A 13100-nucleotide genomic window follows, 5' to 3' on the forward strand; every position below is an offset into this window, starting at 1 on the left:
ACAATTGAATACAAAGTCACAGAGCTTCTCCAGGATCACACCTGCTTTTCAAAGTGAAAATCCTTTCATTTGCTTCCTTTTGTCATTTATTGTTGAAAAAACAACATAACTATAAGCCTCTTTGTCCTTTGCAGGGGAAGTACATACTTAAGTCTACTTCAGTACAAATAAGAACCCTTCCCAGGTTGTATTGAATGCTTCCTGAAATAGGATGCTTGGTGAACCATGAATACACAATATTGGTACGTAGCATTATAACTCATATTATCTGCCTCTCAGCTGCCTCAGCCACTCTTTTCCAGTGGTCTCCTTTTGCGACGGAGAAACATCTGAAAATGTAACTCTAAGATTCCAGAAGAGGAACATTTTAAAATTCCATGGATATCATGGCCCAAATGAGAGACAAAGTGAGAACCACAGTGGAAGGATCATCTTGAAGACAGGTTAAAGCAGTGGTCCCCAACCCCCGGTCCGGGGACTGGTACCAGTCCGTGGATCAGTCGGTACCAGGCCGCAACTCCTCTTCCCCGGATGCTGCCTCGGGGGCTGCCCTGCCACTCTGCCGCTGGCTCACCTTTGGTGCTCCCCAGCAGCTGCCATGGCTGGGGCTCCCCCTTGGCATGGCACTGTGCAGCTGCTGCTGGCAGCGCCCCCCATTGGGTGGCGGGAAGTCAGGGGTAGCAGGAAGTCAGGGGCAGGAAAGCAAGTGGAGCAGGGGCTCAGGCGGTGACGTTCCTCGGCAAAAGACTACCCCCCCAATCCCGAGCCTCAATAAAATTGTCAAGTGTTGACCAGTCCCCAATGATAAAAAGGTTGGGGACCACTGGATTAAAGGACATAGAAACAGCATCTTACCCATATTTTAGTATGAGTATGTTGCCTGCCATTGTAATAGTTTTATATATAGCAGGAGACAGTAGATTAAAAATTAAAAAAATAAACCTTAGGATCTCACTTCCACTCATCATAGTACAGTCCTGAATCCATTAACAGGCACTGTGCTTTCTTTCCAATATGATTGCCAAATATTACCACTGGCTGGGCTTAAGAATAGCATCACCAGTTTAAGAATAGCATCTCATGCCACTAAGACACTGTAGATCAGTGGTCCCCAACCTGCGGGCTGCGGCCCGGTGCCGGGCCGCGGCTCCCTCTCCCCGCCACCCCCCCCCGCAGTAGAAAACTTCCCAGGCCGCAAGCTTGCGGCCCGGGAAGCTTCTTACTGCGGGAGGGCGGGGAGAGGGAATCAGGGCCGGGCCGCGCAGCCGTGCGGGCATGGCCCGCGCAGGCACAGCCCGCGCAGGCACAGCCCGCGCAGGCACAGCCCGCGCAGGCACAGCCCGCGGGCACGACCCGATGCGCGGGCGTGGCCCGCGGGTGTGCGGCCCGCGGGTGCAGCCCGATGAACAGGCGCGGTCCGTGCGGGCGCGGCCCGATGCCCTGCCGGTCTCCAGCCTCAGAAAGGTTGGGGACCACTGCTGTAGATCAGTGGTCCCCAACCCGCGGGTGGCAGGTAAATGTAAGAAGTGACTTTTAACTTGTCTATGGCAGTAATGTACAGATGGCCACCTTATGATATCAGGGCTACATACGGTATAGGCAACATAGATCTGTGGCACTCTTGGGCTGAAGACATTGTGGGCTTGGATATAACAGAATCTGCCCTGCATGACTGCTTACCTTTCCCATGCGACACTCCAGCCTGACTCCATCTTCCCCAGCCTCAGCCTCTGGGATAAATATGCAAAATCATGCCAAGGCATGGATTGCAATGCACATATGTTTGTCACTTCCTTGTATGTGCTGTGGGATTCACCACTGGGCACCTGACAAACACAATTGCTGAGAAGCTTCCCTCAGTTCATATTTTTCAATAATCAGTTTCGCATTACTATTGCTGAAAAAGGGGCCATGGGAGCCAACACTTGGCTGTTAAAAATGTGCAGGCTGGCAAAAACCACCCAGGAGGGTGTTGTTATCTGAGAGGCATAGTGGCAAGACAGCATGAAGGGAAAATGGCAGACGGAGCACAATTAAAAATGGGGAAAAGACAGAACAAGAAAGCTGCCAAGAATTGTTGCTTACTGTTTCAACAAAAGAGGAAATACCAATTAGCCAACATGACTCAACGATAATGAATATAAAGTTTAGATCCTGTCTTAATCCAAAACTGAGATATTGTTTCAGAATCAGCTCATACATTGGTTGGGTGCAGTGCAGTGTTTCAGCAGGTGCAAGGACTTGCACATTCAGAGCATGGCTCTCTCGGTTTCTCCCTCCCACAGAAGCCTAACTGTCCCCTGGAAACCTTTTACAGAAGAAAGGGGTCAGGATGTTGAAGGAGCATATTATATGAGGAGAATCGGCCAGAGAAGAGAGGAATCACTCCCAGCACAAAACTTTGCCCTAAGAAATGAGGCGTAGTGCTGGGAGAGTTCCCTTGGCACCATCCCTAGCCAAAGTCCATGTATAAGAAAGGAATATGTGAATCAGCTCAGCCTCTAAAATGGGAATAATCACTTGTCAACTTTTGCTAGAACTGATAGAGAAAAAGCTGTAATATGCTCAGCACACCAAATAGTGTAGCATAAATCTTTAATCCTTCATCTTGGACCAGTTCCTTTGCCAGATGGCAATAAAGGCCAACAGCTACTAGTCCCAGAAATATGGCTTAAAAGCTCCATATATGTGAAACCACAAAATCTGTTCCCTACAGAAGTTTGTTCTCCCAGTACCAAACTCCATTTGCTTTTACTGTAATGGAAGCTGATTGCTGAGGCAAACATTTAGTCAACTCCAACTTCATTTTCTACATTTATCATGGTTTTTGCTGTCCCCAGGAAAGCTGCAGAACAGCTGAACATTATTATTACATTTCTTTTCACCTAGGCAACTTGACAATTATACAGTGATTTGACACCACAGCTAAAGTATTATCTAATTAATCAGTGTTAGGCACTCATTTTGACTCTAATTTTCATTGCTGACTCTTCTGCGAAGAACTGCCCCAAATCATCCACTGCAGATTGCTGACGGCATACATTGGGTATTAAAATCTAGAAGCACAGCCTCACATTTCTAATGCAAGAGCTGTCAAAACTGGAAGACAGAGAATCACAATGGCTTGTGGAGTCTTCACAGTTGTGCCATAATGATCTGAAAGAAAGATTTGATAAGGCCTGTTTCTGATTATGGAGCCTGCTGTGTCCTCCAACTCATGTCTCAGTTACAGTACCTTCTGCTGGTTGCTCCTGACTTCTGGGCTGAGGGCTTTCTGGAAAGATTCAGATCATGTTCCTGAAAAGAAAGGTTTATTTCACATACTTCATGACAGCAAGCCATGTTTTGCCACCAAGTTTATATCTGACAAGTAACTTCAGACAATCCCAATTCCCTGAGTGCATACGCCTAATACAAGGACGTGCAAATCAAGCCAGTTGCATCCATACATTTTGCTTATCAGGGTAATGTTTTACCCATCTTTGTTAAAGATCAGGAGGAAAATGTAGTGTGAAGCAGCCTTCAAACCACTTGAACTTTTTAGAACTGAAATATGAATGATTCTTCCAAGTCTTAAAAAATATACAACAGCAGCCTTTGAAAATTAATGTTTTCTACCTGTAAGATAAAAAATTATGGCACATTCATTGTAGCATGGTTGAGTGTGGCCTGTGACTCTATCCACTTCATAGAAAACAAAAAGTCAAATTCTATTTAGATAAATTAAATGGATTGTATTGGACCAACATAATTATAAAACCAATTTAGATAGCAAATTAATTTTTCTCATATGTTTGTGAGCAATCAAGTCATAGGTCCAGGGGGATCATAACTGGCTCTTCACTCTTATTTATGCCCAGATCTATCACTAGTGCATCTGCAGGACAAAGTGACCTGGGCCCATTCTGCACACATAGGATAATGCACTTTCAATGTGTTTTGGCAGCTGGATTTTCCTGCAGAACAGGAAAATCTACTTCTAAAGTGCATTGAAAGTGCATTATATATTATGTGCAGACTAGGCCCAGAGTGGACTGTCTGGGGCAAAATTGTGGCTTTCCTTTACAAAGGGAAATAACTCATTTCAATAAGAAAAATACAGCAATAGTTGTATCCTTTTTCTTAATAATGGAACCATTCAGAAGAATCAAAGATTTAGAAATATAAAATATTTGCTCATCAGATTTAGATGACAGACTTTTTCACATGTTCCATCATAAATAGTATGAAACCAAAGAATTAACCTACCATCTGTGTGCAATGGGAGTGCATGATACCCATGATGTCCTCATGGACACAACATCATGTTGTATAAACATGCATTTACCATAGGTGTACAGCTTTGGTGCCCATAAACATGAACCCTGAAACAATGAATAGTTAGTTTGCACATACCGGAGCTATATGTGCATGACAAATATGAACATTGGCCATGTTCATGTAACATGATGGTCACACAGAAATGCAAGAAGCATGCATTTCCAATATTCATGGTTGGTGGGCTCCCACTTCCAGTAAGCTTCGGTTAGAGGCTGCAAGTCAATAGCAGAGCAACTGCTTTGCATATATGCAACATGAGAATCAAACTTCAGCATTTCCAGTTCACAGTGCTCAGGTATCAGGAGCTCTGCATGAGACCTTGGAGACCTACTGCCTACGAAGAAGATAATGGTACATTAGATGGGCCATGGTCTGATTCAACCTATTATGGAGAGATTTATAGCACTGAAGAAATATCTTAATGTGTACCACGTATCTACGGTAATGCAGGTATGATACTAAAATGGCTAAGACATTGCTGTATGAACAGTTATTGCATATGTTGAATATACAACATGGATAATATCCAGCATTTATCATAATACAGGGTTCTCTAGTTACCTAACCCCGTCATTGCCCTATGAGTGGAAGAGCAAAGAAAATTAGCTAAGATAAATCACACCAGCCCACACATCTTCCTTGACAGAATGTCAAAGCAAGAACCTTTCCTCAATTTTTTTCATTCATGCATTACATGTATACTGCATTTCCCTACTTTTCGTCTTCACAACAGCCTTATGAGGCAAGTTAAGGTGAGATTGTGTGACTGACCCCACAATAATAATTGAAATTCATGGTCAGGCAAGACTTGAAGCAATTATAGTCCAACTATTACGACACAGGCTTTCACAATGGGAGAGATCCTTCAAAATCTTCTAAGAACAGAAGCCTGGCAGTTTTTCATATGCAAAGAACAGCCAGTACTGAGAATTTTCAGTGGCTTGCTTACTTCTGATTATCTGTTGCATTTGTGTCTTCTAATAGGCCTCGTTTTATTCATACTCACTACCAAGCCCAATGTCCCTTCTCCCCCAGTCATCCTTCAGCAGGGAATGCAAAATACCCCCCCCTGCCGCCGCTGCCGCCCATGAATTTAATTTTTAAAGATAAATTAGTATCACTATGTGCTGGAAGCACAAAGCAGGTCTGTTTAAAAAAAAACATAGAAGGGAAATGCACAATTTCTTGAAAGAGCTGAGCAAATAAAACTGGTGATTACACAATACTATGAAAATAAATGGCAATTTGTTTTGTTCTTAGGAGGACTGTCTCCAATGACAAGAAGCAACTGTCAAAGTTTCAACAGCACTTGACGTTTTCTTGCTTCCTTTAAAAAATAAAACCCCCAACAAACAAATGGCAATCTGCAATGTGTAGCCTCCAATTGTGCCTCCAATTGACGTGGACATAGCAGACATACTGCAAAAGATCCAGCTGAACCCAAAAAGGGGGGGAGGGGGAATAGCAACTTCAGAGCTGACTTATTTTGAATCTGACAAGGTCTTCAGTTGGCTCCCACAGTGATTTAAGAGAATGCGGCTTCAGAGATTTCACAAATCCTTCCTCAGAGCAATCCCAAAGCTCCAAAAGAACATGGGGAAACTTGAAAACAAGTGTGCTAACTGTGAAACAGAATATACTGATATATACACATATCCAAATGGTTTCAAGATCAAAATGGCTTTTGAGAAACCCAGATATTAAAAAGTTTTTGGCAGCACTGTGCATCTGTGTCAGAACTCACAAGAAAACCCTCCTGTGCACACCAAAGCAATATGGTGTTGAGATACCATTTGGTATGTAAGGAGCTGTGCATAATAAAGGTCATCAGGTATTGAGATGATTAACAGTAACTAGAATCAGAAGCCATGGGATGAGTTTTCTTGTTTTAGAGATGCCTCATGATCAGGTCCTCATTAAAAACTATACTGGGGTGGGAAGTGTCAAGTTGAACTCATAAGAGAATCTGGGCTTGTTTTTAGCCTTGCTTCTGCACAGCATCCAGGCATTCTATGGCACTTGAGTGTGGTAAAAGATAAGATCTCAGAATAGCCAGCTGATCTTGAATTGGATCAGCTATTTATCTAGATAAGACCAAAGGTTGCCAGCTACCTTTCTTCGTCTTCTTCTTCTTCTTCTATTATCATGACCAGTTTTTCCCTCTTTGAACCAGTTGCTAGATGAAGCTCTTGAAATAAAATGTAAAGAAAGAAAGAGAAGCCAGTCTTTTAGGAATGTGCTGTGTCGTCCCTTAATGTTCTTTTCAGCAGGCAATCTCATATTCAGACAAAATGTTTTTATGCCTCAAAAGCATCTTCTCTAAATACTGTAGTTGGAATTCCAGCTCCTCTACAGGCAACAGAGCAGTTCCTCTGGGGAAAAGGGCTGCCTTCTCAGGATGCCAGCCTCCAGGTGGGGCCTGGGGATCCCTTGGAATCACAGCTCCTCTGCAGGCCACAGAGAGCAATTCCACTGGAGAAAGCAGCTGCTTCAAAGGGGAGAGAGACTGTATAGCATCACCCCCCACACACTGAATCCCCTGTCCTCCCCAGGCTCCAAGGCCCAAATCCTCAAGAGTTCCCTCAACTGGATCTGCCTCCCCCCACCCAGTGTCCTGCATCTTTCCAGGACATCAGCACAAGTGCAGAGGCTCCTGTCCACCTGCAGCAGCTCCATGACCTTGAAGACGCTGATTGTCTCTATTTTAATCACTCTCTTCCTTTCTACCTCCCTCTCTATTTGCTATTTTCCCCCTCCCCCCTGCTAGCACCCGTTGTATCAGCTACAACTGGCTTTAATTCTAGTAAACATAACATTTATTAAGAAGAAGGGTCTTGCACCTTTAAAAGATATGTAAGAGAAATACCAGGTTTTCCAAATTAAAAACTTCCATCTAGCACAACTTGCATCTGCCAAAATCTCCTTTTCCATAGTTACAAGAATTCTCCTGCCTTCCATACCCCTCTACAGAAAAGAACTGAAGGGAAGCATATTTTTTCTTTATGGGGTTTCTTTAGCTAGGAAAAAATAAAGAAAATTAATACAGGTATGTAAAGTATAGTGCATAATTGCACCGTATAGCATTTCATATCTATTCCCCTGAAACATCCCAAAAAAGGCCAAGAACAGAGTTTTAACCTATTGATCATCTGCTATGACAATTCCTGTGTTCCATTGCTTAGTGAAATAAATCAAGACATTGTGGTGTTCACTGAATCGAAGATTTAAGAAATATGTGAACATGCCCTGCCATTTGTCATGTGTAAGCAGAGAGACAGACTAGGGAAGCTTGCTCTGTTTTTCCCTTCTCTATTGTGAAGATTAGTTTTAGTGGTCAGAAGTTAGGTCTTCAGGGGCCAATAATCCTACAGTGGAAACGACTGCTTTACTGACTGATATTACCGCTACTGCTTCTCTGCCTTTCTGATAGTGTATGAGAACATGCAGCCCAGTGAGGTTATTGCTGTCAGAGGCAAAAGGAAAAGGAATTTCTCTGTGGCAGCAGCATCCTAACTGTTCTGACAAAAGGACAGAACTTAGCCAAGTATGCCATGCTATGAAACATAAAAGGTAAAGGTAAAGGTATCCCCTGTGCAAGCACCGAGTCATGTCTGACCCTTGGGGTGACGCCCTCTAGCGTTTTCATGGCAGACTCAATACGGGGTGGTTTGCCAGTGCCTTCCCCAGTCATGACCGTTTACCCCCCAGCAAGCTGGGTCCTCATTTTACCGACCTCGGAAGGATGGAAGGCTGAGTCAACCTTGAGCCGGCTGCTGGGATCGAACTCCCAGCCTCATGGGCAGAGCTTTCAGACTGCACGTCTGCTGCCTTACCACTCTGCGCCACAAGAGGCTCTTGTGAAACGTAGCCGTGGCAATATAGGAGCCTACCCAAACCTACAGGATTGCTCGCCAAAGCTTGAATTACTTCTTAAACCATGCCATGATGTCTTGTAGGGAGCTGAGCCAAGCCGACAGACAAAATTACATCCAAATGCATCTGGATCAGTCCAGGGCAATCAGTTATGAAGGATTTAAACTATTATCCCACTTAGGTATCAAAAAAGAGTCAGAGTCCAAGGAGGTATTGGGGATTGTATTTTATTGTACTGGGTTTATCATGTAACGAAGCGGGTAACAAATCGAAGAATCAACCATTTAGTTTGTGAGAGCCACAGCTCATTCCATCACTTTTGGACTATCCACAGAGTGTTGTAGTCAGCCCAGTGTATTCCAGCATTTCCTTTGCAATTGCCCCACTGGGCATTTTTTTCTGCTTGCAGTGCCAGATTGTTCCATTTGGGTAGGCAAATAGCTCCTGAGGTTTCCCAGACTACAATCCCTTTCAAAATATTTCTTCTCTATGCAGTAGGAATAGTTACCTCCTGTTTTCTCAGGAAGCTTCAAGGGAGCTTAAGAAATGTAGGGCTTGTAGGGCTTTTCTCCCTTTGCAACAAGCCAAGTAAACAACCTTTTTAATCATCATGTTGGAATACTATTGTAATGATAATGAACAATCAAACAAAAAAAATATGAGAACTGATTTTATTTTTCTACAAAAAACAGACAGGACTTAAATCCTGGCTCTTCCTCCCCCACCCCCCAGCTGATAATCAAGCATGCATTCATGGGACAGAGCTGGCACGCCCCAAGGAATTAATTAAGGAAACAATTAATTAGCCACAGAACAATGGAACAAAAGGGAAATTGCAGGAACAAGCAGGAAGTTTGCCGAATGGGATTTACTTCTAGTATAGATGATGTTGCCTGTGAGGATGGATTTTTATGGGCAACACAGCAATTTATTAAATGCTGTGTAGAACCCCTCACAGATTAGAAATACAGGGAAGGTAAGAGAGGCTTAAAGCAGGCAACTGGGGAGGATAAGAGTCAGGAAGAGGGGAGCCAGGGGCTAATATACCTAGGAACAGCTCCAAAAATTAGGAGCAATATTAATTATACCATATTGTAGGCACATATGGCAGTCTCTGCAAACAAATAGGATGATAGGACAAAAATTCATTGTAGAAAATTTCATTTTGTCTCTGCAGTCCCAGGGGTAGGGCCATCTGCATGGTGGACAATGTTCAAACAAGCATCTGGGAAGTATACAAAAATACTTCTAGCTGACTTTGTAGTAGAAATAACACAGAATTTTGCAAAGTGATTGGAACAGAATAAGTTGATTTTTGTAAGTCACTTCCCAATACAAGCTCCAAATTATCATTTGTCTAGTGGCTTCCTGAGACAGAGTTTTCAAAAATATATACACACATTTCAGATTCTTTATTTCAGGTAATCATAGAAGTCAAATATATTAAAAGGGTTAGTGTCAATATGAAGCATGCTGCCTACACAAGGGTGGGGGGAGCTGTTGAGAGTCAAAGTTCCCTTAATCAGATAACTGACAAAGGCAGGTTTGACTCTCAAAAGCTCCTACACCTCCAGGGTGTATTATGCATGGCAGGAAACCTCTCAAAAAGTCTTCCTGAAAAGGCATTTTTATTTCTGCACATGGATTCATTGTTGCTGTGTGAAACCCATCGTGTTATTTTTGATTATGCATGGCAGCCCCTCCTCATAGTGTCAACTGTATTTTTTCAGTGCAGTATCTAGAACTAGCTTTGCAATGACTTTTCTTGATATTGAGGATGCTCTTTTTTGATGCATAAATGCTAGCATGTTTTTGGTCTCCTCCCATTTTCTGCTCACAGTCCCTCATCCACCAATGAGAGCTCAAGGCACTTGCAGCTGATTTTCTGCCTCCTCAAGGTCAGCAATCAGTCTCCCTGGTAACCCAGCAAATTTTATTGTTTCATTATATAGTAGCCTCTGCTGGTATACTACATTTCCTGCTACAACAGCATTCCTTGAACACTCCTGAGACTACAAAACTAGCTTATCTGTAGAACTGTATCACACGAGTAATTACTGTATACTAGAGCAGCGGTCCGCAAGCTTCCGCTTGCTGCAGACCGCTGTGGCGTAGTGGGCGGAGAGGGCGGCCCGGGGCAGCCTCAGCGCAAACGCGCATTCGCGGACTGCGCGCAAACGAGCATGCGCAGCAGACCGTGCATGCACATTTGCGCTGCTGCCATGCCGGCGGCCGCGGCTTCCCCTCCCGGCCCCTCCGGGACGCAAGCAAATTGGCCGCTAAAAAGGCCGATTAGCTTGCGGCTCAGCAAGCTTCTCTTCCCTCCCCTCCCAAAGCGAGAAGCTTGCCGGGACGCGAGCTAATTGGCCGCTTTGGCAGCCGATTTGCTCGCGGCCTGGCGAGCTTCTCGCTTCAGGGGAGAGGGGGAGGAGCCGTGGCCCGGCGCCTTCGCAGCCTGGCGCCAGGCCGCGGCCCGCGGGTTGGGGACCACTGTACTAGAGTATAAGCCGAGTTTTTCAGCACATTTTTTACACAGAAAAAGCCCCCCTCAGCTTATACTCAAATGAGGGTCCCACTAGGGATTTGCGACTCAGCTGGGACAAACCCCAAGGCATGGATGCCACTTACCTTGGATGGGCTGGCTCCTTTCATGCTTCAACTCCCCCCCCCCTTTGTTCAGGCTTCCCAGGCTCTAGAACAAGGGGAGGGGTGAGTAACGGATAAAGCAATGACTACCTGGGCTCCCTGTGGGAGGCCAGCCAATCATAGCAATGCATTTTGCATTTGCAATGTATTGCAATGCTGAGCTTGCTGCAAGGAAGACAAGGTGTATGTGGGGGGGGGGGAGGTTGGCCTACAGGAAAGTATGTTTTGGGGAGGGAAATATTTCCTGTCCAAGCATAGAAGGTTTTTCCTTTTTGAAAATCTTCTGTGTTTGACCAGGAAAGTATATAAGGCTAGGGGTCTTCTTACCTGCCTTCTGTTGCTGGCCTCCTGGCCTGTGCTGCTCTGACTGGAAGAGTAGACTCTTACAATCTGACTCCCAGAGAGTGTGCTGCTGGCTGACTGCTGCACTGAACATTGGAGGATCATCGCAGGAGAAGACATCAATGGTTTGACTGAGGGACTCTGATCTTTTTTTCCTCATACCTTCACTTTTCCTCTTCCCCTTATTAATCACTTCTAGGGATGATTTTAAAGGGTTGGCGAACTGACTGCAGTGAAAACCAGTACATGCATAATAGCCCCAGATCTTATGGGTCTCTAAGGTGCTACTGGACTCCCATCTAGTTGTTCTGCTGTAGACCAACCCAGCTTCCCTGAAAAACATTAAAATATTGGGGGAAATGCAGCTAGTATTTAAGGTGCCACTGGATTTAATTTTTACTTTCAGGAGCAACAGTTAAGTGAATCTCTTCCTCTGTACTTTGTGCCACTCATAGAACATTGCATATTTGAAGGCAACAAATGAAAAAAAAAACATGTTAGATTGAATCTTACCAGCTTCTTTTGCTCAGTCTTGGCCCATTTCTCTTCCTTCTAGCCTCTGTCCCATGTAGTTTTTGACCATGCCTGTCCTTTGAATCAAAGCATAACGTTATTGGTGGTCTAAAAGGATCACCTCATATTTTTTTGTCCAGTGGTAAAGCTAAATCAGTTCTATTTGAATATGCAAGATCTTTAGAGTACATGATTCAAAAGCATATGGAGAATATCATACAAGGGGGCATTGGGGGAGATTTAGCATAGCTAGATTAGAAAGTTCCTGATATTTTTGAAATAATCTCCTTACTGGCTCAGTTGGAGACTTCCTGCTCCTTTGAGCAAACTTTCTCCTTGTTTACCTCCAGAACAGATAGACTGAACAAAGGACAGAACAGTTAGAAAGTTAGACCTCCCTCTCTCTCCTCTTTTTAGGTGAAGTTGTTTCTCTTCTAAATAAAACTATTTTATTCTTTTAAGCGGCTTGATGTTACCAACTCTTTTTACCAGCAAGATCCAGGCCATTATGTTGCATGAAAGGAATGTAGATACTAAAGGCCAGCTTTATTTTCATTACTCATTGCAAGCAGTGGCCTTGAAATTTCATGGAGCTTATAATGGCAAACTGGAAAGTTCTGTCTTCTCATGTACTTGTACGAGTACCTAAATCCCAATGAAGTGACTTTTTTTGCTCAGACATATTGGCATAAAAATGGACATCACTAAAAACTTTTTTTTGCCTTCTGATTATTCTCCTTTATCTATTTGACCCATTGCTGTGTGTACAAGTTTAAAAGGGCATTCTCTCTATCACCCACTCAAGGTCAGAGTGTAACAGAATGACAGACCCCAGACACTTAAAGGGGGGGAATCAACTACAGTTTTATGCTGTCAGGTACTTTTGGCATGATGAAAATATATTTTACAAATGTAAGTGGCAAAAGGTCATCCAAATAAAGGAATCTGTGTTCCCTGCTGAACAGCGCAGTGCCTTGTGACATCAATATTCTATCGTGCCAAGCACAAATGAAGAGGCTATTCAATTAATCTAAGTGGCATGGCAGTTTTCAAAGCTTTGTGTTGCTATATTTGAGAAAGGAAAACTGAACAAAGCCCCTGACCACGTCTGGAATTTGAAAACCTATAATTAACCCTTGCTTAATATTCTTCTGCTTCCTATTCTTCAAGCAAAGCCCTGGCTGAAGGGAAGTGAAAAGGTCTTGGTACTTTTAGCTGATACAATTGTATGGTAGGCTAAAGTAATTTTGTGATAAATTGGATAAATGTTTCTTAAGTTATCAGGAATTATGTGATGCTTGAGCTATAAATGAATAGTGGGAGTGTTTTACTTTTCATATATTATTATGAAATTGGGAAACTTTCTGAGGGAGGAGATGGAACTGAAACACAATGAAATAAGGATT

At 43.5% G+C, this 13100-nt stretch overlaps 1 long non-coding RNA gene across 1 annotated transcript in view; it reads right to left on the reverse strand.

The window, feature by feature from the left end:
- The window catches only part of LOC143819730 (uncharacterized), a 135558-nt gene that overhangs the window by 104559 nt on the left and 17899 nt on the right, over positions 1 to 13100 (reverse strand). The window contains exons 2-3 of the long non-coding RNA XR_013225068.1: positions 11695 to 11771; positions 3236 to 3297 (exon numbers count right to left, since the gene is read on the reverse strand). This is a non-coding gene — a long non-coding RNA (uncharacterized LOC143819730). The remainder of the gene's footprint in view (positions 1 to 3235; positions 3298 to 11694; positions 11772 to 13100) is intronic.

The sequence above is a fragment of the Paroedura picta genome, chromosome 10 (genome assembly GCF_049243985.1).
Source record: "Paroedura picta isolate Pp20150507F chromosome 10, Ppicta_v3.0, whole genome shotgun sequence".
NCBI lineage: Eukaryota > Metazoa > Chordata > Lepidosauria > Squamata > Gekkonidae > Paroedura > Paroedura picta.